Source organism: Paramormyrops kingsleyae, chromosome 23 (assembly GCF_048594095.1).
Source record: "Paramormyrops kingsleyae isolate MSU_618 chromosome 23, PKINGS_0.4, whole genome shotgun sequence".
In the NCBI taxonomy this organism is placed as follows: Eukaryota; Metazoa; Chordata; class Actinopteri; order Osteoglossiformes; family Mormyridae; genus Paramormyrops; species Paramormyrops kingsleyae.
Window position 1 is genome coordinate 81,519 of NC_132819.1, and position 11,795 is coordinate 93,313.

Here is an 11,795-nt window from a genome sequence, read left to right on the forward strand (position 1 = left end):
CATCTCAGACTTTTGATGGAAAGATTACTGAGAGACCGTTTTTACAGACAGTTCTTGGTTTCATTACTTAGAATGGTTGCACTCTGATTTACAGTATCCTTAAACAGGTGGATGGGCTGTGGTCACCTGTCCTTGTGCTGTGGCGTATGGTGCTAAGTTCAACATAAGGGCTGAGAGCCCCCGGGACTTTGCTGACCTTTTATTGTCGATGAAACATTTTCCAAACATTGTATTATATGATTTTGCGAGAGGGTTGGCAACACATACCAACCTAAGAGATCCAGAATCATTACCCTTCAAACCTCATGGGGGTAGGTTACTTGAGCCTACTGAAGATAACATCAGATGTGCCACTACTGGACAGATAAAAGTGAACTTGCCATGGCTAGTCACCAAGAAGCCAGTTCCTGATGAAAATGGCCACCCTATAACTGGATCGTCTGAGCATTATGCTCTTTATGATAGATTTCATGAGGCAAACTCAAAAGATGCCAGGGATGTCTTGCGAAAGGTGGAACTGGTCCCAGAGTTACGTGGTTGGATCAACAGCCAGTGTGCTGAACAGCTCTTTACTGGAATGAGGAAAAACAATCATTTTCTCAACATGATGACTCCCTCATCGCATGTCTTTTTGATGCGAAATATTTTGTATCACTACAACAATGCTAGAAATTCAAGAACTATAGAAAGCATGAAGAAGAGATTGGGCAAAGGAGTGGACATACAGTTAAATTCCAATGGTCAGACAGTTTTGGGTATGTATTCCACCCTCATTCTAAATTATTAGTGGTAATGTCATGTTTATGTAATTTTGCTGTATGGTGCCGTGAAGTTATATTTGTCTTTTAATTGTAGGTGATTCATGTTTATTTTGCAATTTGAAAGATCATAAAGCTATAACTTACAAATCTGTCAGAAATGCTAGACAGCATAACGTTGGTGAGAAATGCATGCAGTACAACCGATTAACTCATTCTAAATCATTTGGTTTAAAATGTGCTTTTTTGCAGCACCAGCTGAAGCACCAGCCGAACAAGCACAAACAACAACAACAGCACCAGCTCATGGTATGACAACTGCAGCATCCCCTGGTATGAAGACAATATATTTTTTTGAGGGCCTGGTTGTACAACTTAATAAAAACCTTAACACATCCATGTTTTTTAGAATATGTATACTTATGTATGTTTGCAGTGGCTACTTGATCTGCAGCTAAATGTATACCAACCTTCAGCCACCCTAAGAAAATGTTATATACTTCATAAGATGGCTCAGTATCACAGAAATGTGGTGAAACACTTATTTGGTTATTATTTTCATGCATGGTTTGATATGTATGACAGGAGATCTACCAGTGTGCAGTGATGACTGCTGGGGAATACCACATCTGGAGCACATAAGTGCCCGATCGGAAATCAGAGACTCAGAGGTGCATGTTTTATGTTTTGTTCCTCCGTATTTATTTGCTTGTTTATATATTGATTGACTCATTTGATTGATTGCCGCATGGGCTCTCTTAGTCGCAAATTTCCAAGGTGGTAAATGTGTTGGTCCTAACCTGTTGGCACCTACATGTTTTCATGATCATCCATCATTAGATGTTCTCCAAGTGCTAGACATGCATTAGCCACTTGTTCATACAGAAGATGTCATGGGATCCTTATAGTTTAGTTTAAATGTCAGTTGAGGTATCTCATGAACTTCTGATTGGAAGTGTCCAAATCTCCTCTTTTTTTTTTAGCTTGATAATGTGCTGGATCGCACAAAACCAGCTACTGAGTTCATGGGAAAAGTAGGCATCACTGTTTTATCAAGATGGGACTTCCTAGCCTTGGGATTAAAGGAACAGTTGGAAGCAAGTGTTAGTACAGAAATTATAATTCTATGTGTTTCTAAATGGATTTTACACTGAGTCAATTGAGTGTTTACAACTTGTTTTTTCTCTGGTATTACAGATTGCAAATTGTTGCTTTGAGCTAATCTGCAAAATTGCCAGGGAGAAGGTCTGTGAGAAGCTATGTAGTAGCATTAAACTAAATAAGAATGATCTATCCTTAAAAGTTTGCATCAGTTAATTTTAAGCTTTTTGTTTTGAAATGACAATAAATTTGTGTTATCAGGGAAAGGATGTCCATGCAGTAGATGCCTATGGTGTCGCCACTTGGCATCCACCTCATCAGCAAGACCCGTTTCTAGCTCTGCCAGTAATGTTTTTTTTTCCCTACATCTGTGCCCTTCACCCTGTTATGCATGTTCATGAGTAAAAATATTAATGTTATTAAACTTAAAATGGCCTTTTTCCCCTTTTTTAAATTTTTGGATTAAAGGAACAGTTGGAAGCAAGTGTTAGTACAGAAATTATAACCATCCTATGGTTGAATTTCATTGTTTTACTTTAGTATAGAAATAAGCAGTTGATTTGATGTCCTGCCTATATTCATAACAAGGACATGACTGACAAATGGAGCGCTGTCATATTGCGGCACCTTACACTGGGATATGCCGAATCTGGCTGCAGTCACAGCATCTTTAATAATTGTGTAATAGAAGCGTATAACACCAAAAGTATGGCCCTGGGAAAAGTAAAAAGTACATTTATATTTATTTTCTATCACCTATAGGATGACGCAGCATCCAAAGACTGCCTCCTATTTCCTTTGTGGAAACCTGGGCACTGGGTCCTCTGCGTAAGTCTTTCAGTATATTTGTCAAATCATTTTCTTTATCACAATTGGAACATCAAATAATTTTTAAATGATCAATTTCATGTTGCATCTTAAGTGTAGCCAAATATTCTTCAAAAGTAACATTTATCTTATAATAATAAACAAGGTCCTGCAAATATTCTCATTTTATTCATGCATTAATATTAGTGATGCAGTTGCAAGTCAGAATTAGTTGAAAGTATTCAAACAAAGTTACAAAACGTAATACAGGAAGTTACAGGACGGCATGTGAGCTTTTGATGCTCCAGTCAGACTGAATGACAAGGGTATGTTTCACACAAACACACATCTTCTGCTTCTGGACAGAGCTGTTTTATGTGATTCACCCTATATGTAAGTATGGTGTCTGCTGTTAGTGGTGATTTCCCTTGTCCATCCTGCAAGTGTGGATTGTGATACTTTGTAAAGTGAGCCATTTATGGATCAAATGCACAGATTCGCAAATGTTACCATCAACAGTTCACATTATGTACTTTACAGGTCCTGGTGCCAAAACATTTCAGCATTTATCAGCTGGATTCAGCTAACCCTAATGGTTATGGGAACAAACAACATTTAACCATTTCCAGGTTCCAATGTTCCTCATGGAATGCAGTTCTGAAAAAAGATGTTCATTGTTCCTCATAACATTCTGTTCTGAAGGTTGGTATTTGTGTTCTGCATGATGTTCCACATGTTCTTTTTCTGCATGTTATAAAAGTCATAGACATCTGCCCTTCAAAGTATCATTGATGCAAATATTATTGGCAAATATGTCTATTTTTGTTTGACCTTCAAATATATGGCTGTTGTCCATGGCTTCAGGAATGGGTGGTGGTTGTGTGTTATGCTGATGTTCAATGCAAGTTGTGCAACATACCACTCTGCCTATAGAGTGGCCTGCAGTATGATACAAGATATCTGAATGTTTCATCTTCACCTTTTCATCTTTTAAAGCTCAATTGCAACACGGCTAATCCCAGGGCACTGGAAGATCATCAAAAATAAGGTACATACACCCATGTTTTTCTTTCTTTATTCCTTGTTAAGTGGTGGTATGTTAACCATTCTTAAAATGATTTATTGGATAGGACATTCCAGCCCAGATGGAGGTTGATGGCTGTGGTGTTTTCATGATAATGGCAAGTTATAATTTTGGGGGTGTTATGGGGTGTTCTGTTGGCACAAGCTTTGTGTGTAAATGAAGCATTTGCGATGTAGATAGTCCAGTTATGTATACTTCAATCAAAAATTCTGAATGGTCAATATCAGTCACACACTAGTATTTTTAATATTCTTAATTGTATACTTCAGTACGCATTATACATGGCACTGGGCTGGCCATTTTACTTCAATCAGGTAATAACCCAAATTCTGACTTTCGTAGGGGTATTTGTCTAGTAAGAATTTAAACTGCATTCTCAACTGTCTTCCATCTGTTAGCATGACATCCCGCAGCTGCGGAGATGGTGGTGTCTTTTGTTTTTTGGAAAACTTGTCACATGCAAGGTATATACACCTAGCTACTAAAATTAAGCTGTTTAATATACATTCAGACTGCTCCTGACACGTAGCCAATACTGCCTCTTAGGACAACGAGCTGTTATGTGCCAGGAGAGGCCAGCGAGTGTAATGAGATTGAGGAACCTGCGAGGTATGACTGTATAGCTGAATCTGCCTTAGGGTACCTCTGTGTGCATCTGGTCCCATTTAAAATAATTATCTATAGTACCCGATAAGCTTAATTTTTGATAACATGTTACATTTGTTCGGTTTAACACTAGGTTTCCTAAACCTACGCAAATCTACGTAAAATCCCCTCGGCCCGACCTCGGGTTGAGAGGCCATTAGCTCCATTGTCCTCCTGCTTTTGTTGTGCAAAAACACTAGTTACCTGTGAACCCTGCCACATTTGCATTTCTTTACCCTCACTGCTGCTGGCAAGCTTGCCATGTTGTCCCGAGATAGATTCCTTTCCATCATGAAACACCTTCGATTTGATGACAAGGACACGAGGGCAGAACGGGTGAAAACAGACAGATTTGCGGCGATCTCGGACATCTGGAAATGCTTCACTAGGAACTGTATTGAGAGTTTCACTCCAGGACAACACATGACCGTAGATGAACAGCTGTTCCCGACCAAGGTTCGTTGTCCATTCACACAGTATATCGCATCCAAGCCGGACAAATTTGGAATCAAGTTCTGGATTGTGACGGATTTGGAGACCAAATACGTCTGCAATGCATCCCCTTACTTGGGAAAGGACCCCAATCGTCAGAAGGGGGAGAGGCTGGCAGAGAACGTGGTCATGAGTCTGATGGAGCCATTTCTGGATGACGGGAGAAATGTCACAACAGACAATTTCTTCACCTCACTGTCGTTGTCACACAGACTGCTTCAGCGCAAAACCACACTACTGGGCACGATGAATAAAGCTCGTCATGAGCTTCCTCCATCGGCAAAGGACACTGCAGGCCGAGAGAAATAATGCACCTCAGTGTTTAGAAGCGGCAGTGTCTCCTTGACAATCTACGCACCAAAAAAAAAGAAAACTGTGTGTCTTCTGAGTTCCTTGCACCGAGACGTGATGATCGGGGATGGTATAAAGAGGAAACCCAACACGATAACAGACTACAACCATATGAAGGTATGTGAATGTGCATATAATTTTATACCAGTGCTACAATGTTTCCTGATATGTACTATACAGGCCTATATCGGGTAGAAAAAAATATACTCATGTCTCTCTCTCTCTCTCTGCTTTTACAGTGTGGTGTAGATGTGTTGGACCAGATGGCACGCAAGTATACAGTACAAACAGCAACACACAGGTGGCCAGTAGCCGTATTTTATAACATGCTGGACCTGGCGGCGGTGAATGCCTATGTTCTGTACAAGACGTGCACAGGGCGGAAAGGCAAAAGAAGATCATTTCTGAGTCTTCTAGCCATGGAACTCCGTAACCGATTCATGCTGCAAAAGGCAATGGAAGCAGAGAGGGAAGCTTTTGCAGCTGCTGCATCATTTGCTGCTGCTGTGCCAGGAACTGTTCAGACAACTCAGTGCCAGGTACAAGAGAGCTGCAACAGGAGCCGCAGCAGATATCTCTGCGCAAAGTGTTGCAAATTCACCTGCGCCAAATGCAGGCACGGAGGTTACTGGGTCTGCAAACGCTGCAAACACTGACTATGAAACCACTGAGATGATGAAGAGGAACTGAGGGACTGAGAATTTTTTTTTACTTCTTTTATTATTATTATTATTATTGATTCTGTTTTCAGTCTATTTTTGACAAATAAAACACTTGTGTTTCTATATTTTGTGAAATTGTGTCTTTCATATTTGTGGGTCAGTCAGAGTGTGGGATATTTTGTATAGATATGGCAAGCTTGCCAGCAGAAGTGAGGGTAAAGAAATGCAAATGTGGCAGGGTTCACAGGTAACAAGTGTTTTTGCACAACAAAAGCAGGAGGACAATGGAGCTAATGGCCTCTCCACCCGAGGTCGGGCCGAGGGAATTCTCACCAGAAAATAAAAAGCTCAGTAAACCTAGTGTTAATTGGAAACCATTTAACAATTGGCAACCATGTCATGTAATAAAGTTGTCGTTGTTCATGGATGTGTAGTGGAAAATTACCACCAAGCATGGTGTCCGATGGTTACTAAGGAAGTTACTGTAGGCTGCAAAATAAGGTTGCTATGCTTGAAGAAACAGATGCAAGAGACTGGGGAAGGGGTTTTAGACCTTACCCATGTTAAGCTAGACAAGAGATGAATTTTTATTCCATATATGGTAAATATAAGATGCTTGTGCTAGACGAAAAGCTTGTCCTGAGCATAGAATGTGCAAAAGCAGACATGGGTCTTCCGGTTGTGGTTGCAGAGAAGGGTCATTTGTCTGTCAATATAAAATGAAAGCAGCTGCGTCTGCTATTTGGAGAACTTCTCAGAACTGTCTGTGGAGAGTCTCCCCGAGCTCGCATAGAAAGATATCTCAATAAATGAAACCAAGCTAAACCATTGGACTCATCTGTTCCTTCCTACTTCCAAATTTCCATCACAGGTGTTATAACTTTTAACATCTAATGTATCGGTTATGCTTATTATTTATGGAAACAAACTATTCATTAATCAGTAATACAATTCCTTTTGTATCATACTTTTTTAATATTTTCTATGATGCCTCATAGTGCATGGCATATAAGTGAAGTGATTAGTTGTCATTGACACACCACAGCACACAGTGCACAACAACAAAATGTGTTCTCTGCATTTAACCTATATGTGACACCATGACATTGCAGAGGAGAGCAGTGCTTGGGGGTGGTACCTTGCTCAGGGTACTTCACTGGCACCTTTCGATTACAAGTGCACTTCCCTAACCATTAGGCCACCACTGACCCTATTACAAACAGCAGCATAATTTAATGGAGTCAGATTAATTGGTCTTAGTGATCTGATCTGAAGGTGGGGATTGATACACCTTATAAAGTTGATGCTGTAATATTTATCACTCTGATGCATTGTTCTGACCCATATGCATATAAGCCTTTCAGTCTGACAAGCTGGTAGTATCATGACTGCCTTTTTCCAGGTCTGGTGCCCAACGTGATCAAATTGTTTTACACCTGTGCCCTCAGGTGGAGTCAACTCTATATGATACCATTACAATATGTCATAGTTTTACAATGGTTGTGACAATATAATTTCTTTTAGGAAAATTCAACGTGTTGAAAGCACAGATGGTAGAGGAGGAGGAATGGGTTCCATCTCCATTGAACAGGTATTTATGTAGCTGATCTTACAGCTGAACCTGCTGTTTTTCTCTTTTTTTCTCTGTGCTTACTGTGCTGTACCCTACAATAATGTGAAAACAATGAGCTTCATTTTAAGCAGTTGGAGTTGGAATGTAGAAGTCATGCTATTTTTGTCTGTTTTTGTTTCATTACAGAACTATTGTAAAATAATATTTACATGCTTGTATGATTTCTTTCACAGATCCCCCTCGACGTCCTGGAGGATATCCTTTTAGAAGTAGTCCTGTTTGAGGGTGACAAAGCTTTTTTAAAGCTGTCACTTGTTTGTCACCTTTTTTGGGACTTAGTCGGAAGGGAAACATTCCGTGCCCGAGCGCATTTTCAGTGGCCTGACAGTAAGTATAAAACATATTATGATATTTGAATACCCTTTGAGTTAGGATGTTTGTATTCCCATTAACAAGGGATTTTACTCTAATGAATCATTCTTAAATTTGAAACCTACAGGTGTAGTCCCATGGAAACTGTACAGTGTGGCCTATCAAGCAAATTCCGACGATTGTACCGCCTGGAATGCTGCCAGCACTGTCTAGAGACTTATAAGAACAACTTACCAGGTATGCATACTGTGTATGAATGTTGACGTTTGTTGCTGAAGTCAGTGGTTGCAAAAAAAAGTCACCAGAACAATTTATTGTGTGTCAGGTCCTGAATATTTTCTTGAAGGTATGCAATGAAAAACATTGTTGCTCTGTTTTGATACTAAGTACGCTTGCTTATTATTTATTGTCCCATAGGCTACATTGTGCGTGGAAGACGAGGGGAACTTCAGGGATTCTTTAGCGAGGACACACAGCCTGGGTTCTGCAGCGAGTTCTGCAAACACCTTGCGGAAGACTTGTGTGTGAATGGGTGGGTGGGTGGGTGGATGGATGGGTGGGGGGGTGAGTGAGTGAGTGACTGAATGGGTGGGTGGGTCAGTGAGTGACTGAATGGGTGGGTATGTAAGGAAATTAGCAAATTGGATGACTTCGGAATAAAAAAATAACAGCTACTATGCCTTTGTTTCCTTGTCTACACACATGACCGAACCACATTTTAAGTTTTATCAGCTTTTCATTAAAAAGCACAGTGGCACCCAATTGTGATGAGTTACAGTATGTGGAAATGAGTGGCACCTCTGTATCATTTGTGAATAATTTGTCATCTCATATCGACATTAAATCATAAGTTTATTTAATTTTAATGTTGGCACAGAAATAACTTACAGTGCCTTTAGAAATGCAATAAAATGCTCATTTGGAAAACGTTTAACTATCCTTTGTAATTGAGTAAAATTATGATAACTGAATACTTTTATAAGGCACTGTATACTTGATTACAATGGGTTTTATTACTCTCCGGCTATATTAATACACCAATCAATATGTTAACCAGTCATCACAGACAAGCATTACATTGATATCAGTGTTACGTTCCTGTTTATTCCGGGTAAGGCTGCCTTATGTTTTTTTTTAGGTTACCGGTGGTGGTGGTGGTTTGCTTTTCTAATTGATTACAGGTGAGACCTGTTGGATGGGTGGAGTCTTCCCTATTAGAGCCCCGGGTCCACCTGTATCACGAAGAGAGCTTCGACGCCACGCTGAGTGTTCCTGCTGCTGAGATTTTTGTTTGTCTATGTTGATATTGTGTTTCGCTGCTCTCTTATATTTCCCGGACTTTTGTGTTGGTACTTATTTTTGGTAAATAAAAACCCTAGATCGTTGAGCCAGCTGGTTTGGGTCTTTTATGTTGCGGTCATTGACAAAATAAAGACAGTTATTTTAATAAACTTCAGTAAATGTTTGTTCATGATCATGCGCACAAACACACACGCACAGGTGGTCAGGGGCTTTAGAGTTTAACTTTAGGTCTGTGAAAGCAGATATAATTATTTCTGTCAGGACCTCGATGTGTATCCAAGCCCCCAAAACACACTAACTCAGGCGTTCACGCAACTTATCGTGAAAAACCAGACAGAAATAGACTTGAAAATTTTATAGAAAAGACATTAGCGGTTTTTGTTAATGTTTAAAGGTATAAAAAACCTTTGCTGCCTTTCTTAAATGGTTAGAAAACATTGGCTCAACACTATTAATAGTTCATATGAGGATGGGGTCTTTGCAATAGTCACAATCCTATCAGTCAAGTATAGCCTGCCAAAGAAACATCTGTTTCATTTATTTCAAAGCAGACACTGTCACGCCCCGCTGCGGGGAGCTGCCCTGGGTCCCAGAAGGCTCCGCTCTTCCCCGCCCAAAAAAGAGACGCCGGGGAAAAGGGAGGAATATCCACCCGACGACGCTCTTCTTGGGAGCGTGCTCCCTTCTCCCCGCCGTGGAGGACGTCCGTAGGACCGATGAGCCCCACAACGGGGAGGACCAACTCCCTGTAGAGGCTGGGGATGACCGGCCAGAGCACTCTCCCAGAAGAGGTATCAGCGCTGTGAGGGACGCTATTCCCAGCGTCTCAAGAGCCCTTAAAGGAACAGCGCCGACGTGCTCGGCATCCCTCCTGCCGGCTCCGGAACTGCCCGCGGCTGCGCTGTCGGCTGCCGCCGCCGATCTGCCCGCGGCTGCGCTGCCGGCTGCCGCCGCCGATCTGCCCGCGGCTGCGCTGCCTGCTGCCGCCGCCGATCTGCCCGCGGCTGCGCTGCCTGCTGCCGCCGGCGCTCTGCCCGCGGCACCGCCTGCTGCTGATGCCGCCGCTCTGCCCGCGGCACCGCCTGCTGCTGATGCCGCCGCTTTGCCAGCAGCACCGCCTGACCTGCCTGTCCAGCCTGACCCGCCTGTCCAGCCTGACCCGCCTGTCCTGCTTGACTCGCCTGTCCTGCTTGACCCACCTGACCCGCCTGTCCTGCCTGCTCTGCCTGCAGTCCCTGCAGCTGCCACCACTCTGGCTGCGGCACCCGCCGCGGTGCCCCCGGCTGGCCGCGAGATGGCGGCACCCGCCGCGGTTGCACCCCCTGCTGGCCGTGTGATGGCGGCGCCCGCCGCGGTTGCACCCCCTGCTGGCCACGTGATGGCGGCGCCCGCTGCGACGCCCCCTGCTGGCCACGTGATGGTGGCGCCTGCTGCGACGCCCCCTGCTGGCCGCGTGCTGGCGGCGCCCGCTGCGGCGCCCCCTGCTGGCCAAGTGACTGCGGCGCCTGTCCTGCCGGCACCTGAACTGCCCGTCTCGCCTGTCCTGCCGGCACCTGAACTGCCCATCTCGCCTGTCCTGCCGGCACCTGAACTGCCCGTCTCGCCTGTCCTGCCCGCGGCCCTGCCTGAGGCCGCCTCTCCCGTTCTGCCCGCGGCCCTGCCTGAGGCCGCCTCTCCAGTCCCGCCCGCGGCTCTGGCTGCCCCGCCTGCGGCCACGCCCGCGGCTCTGGCTGCCCCGCCTGCGGCCACGCCCGCGGCTCTGGCTGCCCCGCCTGCGGCCACGCCCGCGGCTCTGGCTGCCCCGCCTGTTACCTCCTTAGAGGCCCTGACTCCCTCGCCCTTACCCCGGCAAGGCCAACGCCCCCCAGGACCCCGCCTGTCGGTGTCCCGTAAGGGAAGGGGACATAGGCGTCGGGCCCGGGTCCCGCCCGCCCTGCCCCCTGGCTCGCCCGTTCGGCCCCTGGCTGTGGCTCGGTGGCTGCCTGCGGGTCCTCCGGCTCGGGGTCGGCGGTCCCCTCCGGGTCCCCCCCTGGATCCTCGGTCCCGCCTCCGGGTCCGTGTCGGCCGCCTCCGAGCCCCCCTGCTCCGGCTGAGCGTCGGACGGCGCCTTCGCTGGCTCCGGCTGCGCCTCCGCCTGCCGCGGCTTCCCCCTCCTGCCTGCCTTCACTGGTGTTCCCTCCTGCTCCCTCCGTGTCCCCTCCGTCACTCCCTCGTCCCGTTCCCTTGGCCCCTGGGTGGTCCCCTCCTGCTCCCTCCTCCCTCTCCCCTGCGGCCCCTCCGGCCGCTGCCCGTCGCCCGCCTGGGCTCCCTCGGGCTCCCCTTCTTCCTCCTCCCTTTCCTTTGGTCCCGCCTGTTTCTGCTCCTCGTCCTTTTGTTCCTCCTCCGTTCACTCCTGGCCCTTTTGTTCCGCCTTTCTCCCCTTCTGTGTCTCCCTTTTTGGTCTGTCTGTCTGCGTTCCCCGTTCTCTGTCGGGTCCTGTCTTTCTTCTCGTCCCTGTTCTTGTTCTGCGTCTCCGTTCTGTTCCCTGTTTTTGGTTGACGTTCTGCTTTGTCTTCCAGGTCCTGTTCCCCGGTTCCGTCTCGTCCGTCACCTCCTCTCGGGCGCGCCCGGTGTGCGCGTCTTTGGGGGGGGGTTATGTCACGCCCCGC

The 11,795-nt window shown here is 45.5% G+C and overlaps 2 long non-coding RNA genes across 2 annotated transcripts; both read left to right on the top strand.

The window, feature by feature from the left end:
• Positions 1 to 150: 150 nt before the first annotated feature.
• Positions 151 to 1,431, top strand: LOC140581835 (uncharacterized). Its single transcript, XR_011984851.1, has 3 exons — positions 151 to 755; positions 1,011 to 1,091; positions 1,344 to 1,431. It is a non-coding gene; the product is annotated as an uncharacterized lncRNA (long non-coding RNA).
• A 1,805-nt stretch (positions 1,432 to 3,236) lies between these two features.
• Positions 3,237 to 8,336, top strand: LOC140581857 (uncharacterized). Its single transcript, XR_011984901.1, has 6 exons — positions 3,237 to 3,368; positions 3,663 to 3,714; positions 7,425 to 7,491; positions 7,707 to 7,860; positions 7,973 to 8,082; positions 8,263 to 8,336. It is a non-coding gene; the product is annotated as an uncharacterized lncRNA (long non-coding RNA).
• Positions 8,337 to 11,795: the final 3,459 nt, after the last annotated feature.